This window comes from Leuresthes tenuis, unplaced genomic scaffold (assembly GCF_036924035.1).
Source record: "Leuresthes tenuis unplaced genomic scaffold, fLeuTen1.0.hap1 SCAF_23, whole genome shotgun sequence".
Classification (NCBI taxonomy): Eukaryota; Metazoa; Chordata; class Actinopteri; order Atheriniformes; family Atherinopsidae; genus Leuresthes; species Leuresthes tenuis.
The window spans coordinates 27857417-27866346 of record NW_027325377.1 but is presented as its reverse complement, the minus strand read 5'-3'; positions in this window follow the sequence as shown (position 1 = coordinate 27866346).

Below are 8930 nucleotides of genomic sequence, written 5' to 3'. Positions count from 1 at the left end.
TATCATGGACCAGAAACGGAACATTACCGTGAAACAGAAACACAACATTATCGTGGACCAGAGACGGAACATTACCGTGGACCAGAGACGGAACATTACCGTGAAACTGAAACAGAATATTATCGTGGACCAGAAACCGAACATTACTGTGAAACCGAAACAGAACATTATCGTGGACCAGAAACGGAACATTACCGTGAAACCGAACATTATCGTCAAACCGAACATTATCGTGGACCAGAGACCGAACATTACCGTGAAACCGAACATTACCGTGGACCAGAGACCGAACATTACCGTGAAACCCAACATTACCGTGAAACCAAAACAGAAAACTACCGTGGACCAGAGACAGAACATTACCGTGAAACCGAAACAGAACATTATCGTGGACCAGAAACGGAACATTACCGTGAAACCGAAACAGAACATTATCGTGGACCAGAAACGGAACATTACCGTGAAACAGAAACAGAACATTAGCGTGGACCAGAGACAGAACATTACCGTGAACCAGAGACAGAACATGACCGTGAAACAGAAACACAACATTTTCGTGGGCCAGAGACGGAACATTACCGTGGACCAGAGACGGAACATTACCGTGAAACCGAAACAGAACATTATCGTGGACCAGAAATGGAACATTACCGTGAAACCGAAACAGAACATTATCGTGGACCAGAAACGGAACATTACCGTGAAAAAGAAACACAACATTATCGTAGACCAGAAACGGAACATTACCGTGAAACCGAAACAGAACATTATCATGGACCAGAAACGGAACATTACCATGGACCAGAGACAGAACATTACCGTGAAACCGAAACAGAACATTATCGTGGACCAGAAACGGAACATTACCGTGAAACAGAACATTATTGTGGACCAGAGATCGAACATTACCGTGGACCAGAGACAGAACATTACCGTGGACCAGAGACAGAACATTTCCGTGGACCAGAGACAGAACATTACCGTGGACAAGAGACAGAACATTACCGTGGACCAGAGACAGAACATTACTGTGGACCAGAGACCGAACTTTACCTTGAAACCGAACATTACCGTGCACCAGAGTCAGAATATTACGATGGACCAGAGACAGAACATTACCATGAAACAGAAAATTATCATGGACCAGAAACGGAACATTACCGTGAAAAAGAACATTATCATGGACCAGAAACGGAACATTACGGTGAAACAGAAACAGAACATTATCGTGGACCAGAAACGGAACATTACCGTGAAACCGAAACAGAACATTATCGTGGACCAGAAACGGAACATTACCGTGATACAGAAACAGAACATTATCGTGGACCTGAGACAGAACATTGCCGTGAAACCAAACATTATCGTGGACCAGAGACAGAACATTACCGTGGACCAGAAATGGAACATTACCGTGAAACCGAACATTATCGTGGACCAGAGACGGAACATTACCGTGAAACCGAACATTATCGTCGACCAGAAATCGAACATTATCGTGGACCAGAGACAGAACATTACCGTGTACCAGAAATGGAACATTACCGTGAAACCGAACATTACCATGGACCAGATACGGAACATTACTGTGGACCAGAGACGGAACATTACCGTGGACCAAAACATTACCGTGGACCAGAACATTACCGTGAAACCGAACATTATCGTGGACCAGAGACCGAACATTACCGTGAAATCGAAACAGAACATTATCGTGGACCAGACACGGAACATTACCGTGAAACCGAACATTATCGTGGACCAGAGATCGAACATTACCGTGGACCAGAGACAAAACATTACCGTGGACAAGAGACAGAACATTACCGTGGACCAGAGACAGAACATTACCATGGCCCAGAGACCGAAATTTACCTTGAAACCGAACATTACCGTGGACCAGAGACAGAACATTACCATGGACCAGAGACAGAACATTACCGTGAAACAGAACATTATCATGGACCAGAAACGGAACATTACCGTGAAACAGAAACAGAACATGATCGTGGACCAGAAACGGAATATTACCGTGAAACCGAAAGAGAAGATTATCGTGGAACAGAAACGGAATATTACCGTGAAACAGAAACACAACATTACCGTGGACCAGAGACAGAACATTACCGTGAAACCGAAACAGAACATTATCGTTGACCAGAAACGGAACATTACCGTGGACCAGAGACAGAACATTACCTTGAAACCAAAACAGAACATTATCGTGGATCAGAAACGGAAGATTATCGTAGACCAGAAACGGAACATTATCGTGGACCAGAGACAGAACATTATCGTGGATCAGAGACAGAACATTATCGTGGACCAGAGACGGAACATTATCGTGGACCAGAGAAAGAACATTACCGTGGAACCTAAATAGAACAATATCGTGGACCAGAAACGGAACATTATCGTGAAACCGAACATTATCGTGGACCAGAAACACAACATTATCGTGGACCAGAAACGGAACATTACCGTGAAACAGAAACACAACATTATCGTGGACCAGACACGGAACATTACCGTGAAACCGAACATTATCGTGGACCAGAGATCGAACTTTATCCTGGACCAGAGACAGAACATTACCGTGGACCAGAAATGGAACATTACCGTGGACCAGAGACAGAACATTACTGTGGACCAGAGACCGAACTTCACCTTGAAACCGAACATTACCGTGGACCAGAGACAGAACATTACCATGGACCAGAGACAGAACATTACCATGAAACAGAACATTATCATGGACCAGAAACGGAACATTACCGTGAAACAGAAACACAACATTATCGTGGACCAGAGACGGAACATTACCGTGGACCAGAGACGGAACATTACCGTGAAACTGAAACAGAATATTATCGTGGACCAGAAACCGAACATTACTGTGAAACCGAAACAGAACATTATCGTGGACCAGAAACGGAACATTACCGTGAAACCGAACATTATCGTCAAACCGAACATTATCGTGGACCAGAGACCGAACATTACCGTGAAACCGAACATTACCGTGGACCAGAGACCGAACATTACCGTGAAACCCAACATTACCGTGAAACCAAAACAGAAAACTACCGTGGACCAGAGACAGAACATTACCGTGAAACCGAAACAGAACATTATCGTGGACCAGAAACGGAACATTACCGTGAAACCGAAACAGAACATTATCGTGGACCAGAAACGGAACATTACCGTGAAACAGAAACAGAACATTAGCGTGGACCAGAGACAGAACATTACCGTGAACCAGAGACAGAACATGACCGTGAAACAGAAACACAACATTTTCGTGGGCCAGAGACGGAACATTACCGTGGACCAGAGACGGAACATTACCGTGAAACCGAAACAGAACATTATCGTGGACCAGAAATGGAACATTACCGTGAAACCGAAACAGAACATTATCGTGGACCAGAAACGGAACATTACCGTGAAAAAGAAACACAACATTATCGTAGACCAGAAACGGAACATTACCGTGAAACCGAAACAGAACATTATCATGGACCAGAAACGGAACATTACCATGGACCAGAGACAGAACATTACCGTGAAACCGAAACAGAACATTATCGTGGACCAGAAACGGAACATTACCGTGAAACAGAACATTATTGTGGACCAGAGATCGAACATTACCGTGGACCAGAGACAGAACATTACCGTGGACCAGAGACAGAACATTTCCGTGGACCAGAGACAGAACATTACCGTGGACAAGAGACAGAACATTACCGTGGACCAGAGACAGAACATTACTGTGGACCAGAGACCGAACTTTACCTTGAAACCGAACATTACCGTGCACCAGAGTCAGAATATTACGATGGACCAGAGACAGAACATTACCATGAAACAGAAAATTATCATGGACCAGAAACGGAACATTACCGTGAAAAAGAACATTATCATGGACCAGAAACGGAACATTACGGTGAAACAGAAACAGAACATTATCGTGGACCAGAAACGGAACATTACCGTGAAACCGAAACAGAACATTATCGTGGACCAGAAACGGAACATTACCGTGATACAGAAACAGAACATTATCGTGGACCTGAGACAGAACATTGCCGTGAAACCGAACATTATCGTGGACCAGAGATCGAACATTACCGTGGACCAGAGAAACAATATTACCGTGGACCAGAGACAGAACATTACCGTGGACCATAGACGGATTATTACCGTGGACCAGAGACAGAACATTATCGTGGACCAGAGATGGAACATTACCATGAAACCGAACATTATCGTGGACCAGAGACAGAACATTACCGTGGTCCAGAGACAGAACATTACCGTGGACCAGAGACAGATCATTACCGTGGACCAGAGACAGAACATTACCGTGGACCATGGACAGAACATTATTGTGGACCAGAGACCGAACTTTACCTTGAAACCGAACATTACCGTGGACCAGAGATCGAACTTTATCGTGGACCAGAGACAGAACATTACCATGGACCAGAGACAGAACATTACCGTGAAACAGAACATTATCATGGACCAGATACGGAAGATTACCGTGAAACAGAAACAGAACATTATCGTGGACCAGAAACGGAACATTACCGTGAAACCGAAACAGAACATTATCGTGGACCAGAAACGGAACATTACCATGGACCAGAGACAGAACATTACCATGGACCAGAGACAGAACATTACCGTGAAACAGAACATTATCATGGACCAGAAACGGAACATTATCGTGGACCAGAAACGGAACATTATCGTGGACCAGAGACAGAACATTACCGTGAAACCGAAACAGAACATTATCGTGGACCAGAACCGGAACATTATCGTGGACCAGAGACAGAACATTATCGTGGATCAGAGACAGAACATTATCGTGGACCAGAGACGGAACATTATCGTGGACCAGAGACAGAACATTACCGTGAAACCGAAACAGAACATTATCGTGGACCAGAAACGGAACATTACCGTGAAACAGAAACACAACATTATCGTGGACCAGAGACGGAACATTACCGTGAAACCAAACATTATCGTGGACCAGAGACAGAACATTACCGTGGACCAGAGACAGAACATTACTGTGAAACCGAAACAGAACATTATCGTGGACCGGAAACGGAACATTACCGTGAAACAGAAACACAACATTATCGTGGACCAGAGACGGAACATTACCGTGAAACCAAACATTATCGTGGACCAGAGACAGAACATTACCGTGGACCAGAAATGGAACATTACCGTGAAACCGAACATTATCGTGGACCAGAGACGGAACATTACCGTGAAACCGAACATTATCGTCGACCAGAAATCGAACATTATCGTGGACCAGAGACAGAACATTACCGTGTACCAGAAATGGAACATTACCGTGAAACCGAACATTACCATGGACCAGATACGGAACATTACTGTGGACCAGAGACGGAACATTACCGTGGACCAAAACATTACCGTGGACCAGAACATTACCGTGAAACCGAACATTATCGTGGACCAGAGACCGAACATTACCGTGAAATCGAAACAGAACATTATCGTGGACCAGACACGGAACATTACCGTGAAACCGAACATTATCGTGGACCAGAGATCGAACATTACCGTGGACCAGAGACAAAACATTACCGTGGACAAGAGACAGAACATTACCGTGGACCAGAGACAGAACATTACCATGGCCCAGAGACCGAAATTTACCTTGAAACCGAACATTACCGTGGACCAGAGACAGAACATTACCATGGACCAGAGACAGAACATTACCATGAAACAGAACATTATCATGGACCAGAAACGGAACATTACCGTGAAACAGAAACAGAACATGATCGTGGACCAGAAACGGAATATTACCGTGAAACCGAAACAGAAGATTATCGTGGACCAAAAACGGAACATTACCGTGAAACAGAAACACAACATTACCGTGGACCAGAGACAGAACATTACCGTGAAACCGAAACAGAACATTATCGTTGACCAGAAACGGAACATTACCGTGGACCAGAGACAGAACATTACCTTGAAACCAAAACAGAACATTATCGTGGATCAGAAACGGAAGATTATCGTAGCCCAGAAACGGAACATTATCGTGGACCAGAGACAGAACATTACCGTGAAACCGAAACAGAACATTATCGTGGACCAGAACCGGAACATTATCGTGGACCAGAGACAGAACATTATCGTGGATCAGAGACAGAACATTACCGTGAAACAGAAACACAACATTACCGTGGACCAGAGACAGAACATTACCGTGAAACCGAAACAGAACATTATCGTGGACCAGAAACGGAACATTATCGTGGACCAGAGACAGAACATTATCGTGGATCAGAGACAAAACATTATCGTGGACCAGAGACAGAACTTTATCAAGGACCAGAGACAGAACATTACCGTGAAAACTAAACAGAACATTATCGTTGACCAGAAACCGAACATTATAGTGAAACCGAACATTATCGTGGACCAGAAACACAACATTATCGTGGACCAGAAATGGAACATTACCGTGAAACAGAAACACAACATTATCCTGGACCAGAGACGGAACATTACCGTGAAACCAAACATTGCCGTGGACCAGAGACAGAACATTACCGTGGACCAGAAACAGAACATTACCGTGAAACCGAAACAGAATATTATCGTGGCCCAGAAAAGGAACATTACCGTGAAACAGAAACACAACATTATCGTGGACCAGAGACGGAACATTACCGTGAAACCAAACATTATCGTGGACCAGAGATCGAACATTATCGTGGACCAGAGACAGAACATTACCGTTGACCAGAAATGGAACATTACCGTGAAACCGAACATTATCATGGACCAGAGACGGAACATTACCATGAAACCGAACATTATCGTCGACCAAAAATCGAACATTATCGTGGACCAGAGACAGAACATTACCGTGGACCAGAAATGGAACATTACCGTGAAACCGAACATTACCATGGACCAGATACGGAACATTACTGTGGACCAGAGACGGAACATTACCGTGGACCAAAACATTACCGTGGACCAGAACATTACCGTGAAACCGAACATTATCATAGACCAGAAACCGAACATTACCGTGAAACCGAAACAGAACATTATCGTGGACCAGACACCGAACATTACCGTGAAACCGAACATTATCTTGGACCAGAGATCGAACATTACCGTGGACCAGAGACAGAACATTACCGTTGACCAGAGCCAGAACATTACCGTGGACCAGAGACAGAACATTACCTTGAAACCGAACATTACCGTGGACCAGAGACAAAACATTACCTTGAAACCGAACATTACCGTGGACCAGAGACAGAACATTACCATGGACCAGAGACAGAACATTACCGTGAAACAGAACATTATCATGGACCAGAAACGGAAAATTACCGTGAAACAGAAACAGAAGATTATCGTGGACCAGAAACGGAACATTACCGTGAAACCGAAACAGAAGATTATCGTGGACCAGAAACGGAACATTACCGTGAAAAAGAAACACAACATTACCGTGGACCAGAGACAGAACATTACCGTGAAACCGAAACAGAACATTATCGTGGACCAGAAACGGAACATTATCGTGGACCAGAGACAGAACATTATCGTGGATCAGAGACAGAACATTATCGTGGACCAGAGACGGAACATTATCATGGACCAGAGATAGAACATTACCGTGAAACCTAAACAGAACATTATCGTTGACCAGAAACGGAACATTATCGTGAAACCGAACATTATCGTGGACCAGAAACACAACATTATCGTGGACCAGAAATGGAAAATTACCGTGAAACAGAAACACAACATTATCGTGGACCAGAGACGGAACATTACCGTGAAACCGAACATTACCGTGGACCAGAGACAGAACATTACCCTGGACCAGAGACAGAACATTACCGTGGACCGGAGACAGAACATTACCTAGAAACCGAACATTACCGTGGACCAGAGACAGAACATTACCATGGACCAGAGACAGAACATTACCGTGAAACAGAACATTATCATGGACCAGAAACGGAACATTACCGTGAAACAGAAACAGAACATTATCGTGGACCAGAAACGGAACATTACCGTGAAACCGAAAAAGATGATTATCGTGGACCAGAGACGGAACATTACCGTGAAACCGAACATTACCTTGGACCAGAGACAGAACATTACCGTGAAACCGAAAGAGAACATTATCGTGGACCAGAAACGGAACATTACCGTGGACCAGAGACAGAACATTACCGTGGACCAGAGACAGAACATTACCGTGGACCAGAGACAAAACATTACCGTGGACAAGAGACAGAACATTACCGTGGACCAGAGACAGAACAGGTGAGGACACAGGAGAGGACACAAGAGAGGACACAAGAGAGGACACAGGAGAGGACACAGGTGAGGACACAGGAGAGGAGACAAGAGAGGACACAGGAGAGGAGACAGGAGAGGACACAGGTGAGGACACGGGAGAGGACACAGGAGAGGACACAGGTGAGGAGACAAGAGAGGACACAAGAGAGGACACAGGTGAGGACACAGGAGAGGACACAGCTGAGGAAACAGGTGAGGACACAAGAGAGGACACAGGAGAGGAGACAGGAGAGGACACAGATGAGGACACAGGAGAGGACACAAGAGAGGACATAGTTGAGGACACAGGAGAGGACACAGGTGAGGACACAGGAGAGAACACAGGAGAGGACACAGGTGAGGAGACAAGAGAGGACAAAAGAGAGGACACAGGAGAGGACACAAGTGAGGAGACAAGAGAGGACACAAGAGAGGACACAAGAGAGGACACAGGAGAGGACACAAGAGAGGACACAGAAGAGGACACAGGTGAGGAGACAAGAGAGGACACAGGTGAGGAGACAAGAGAGGACAAAAGA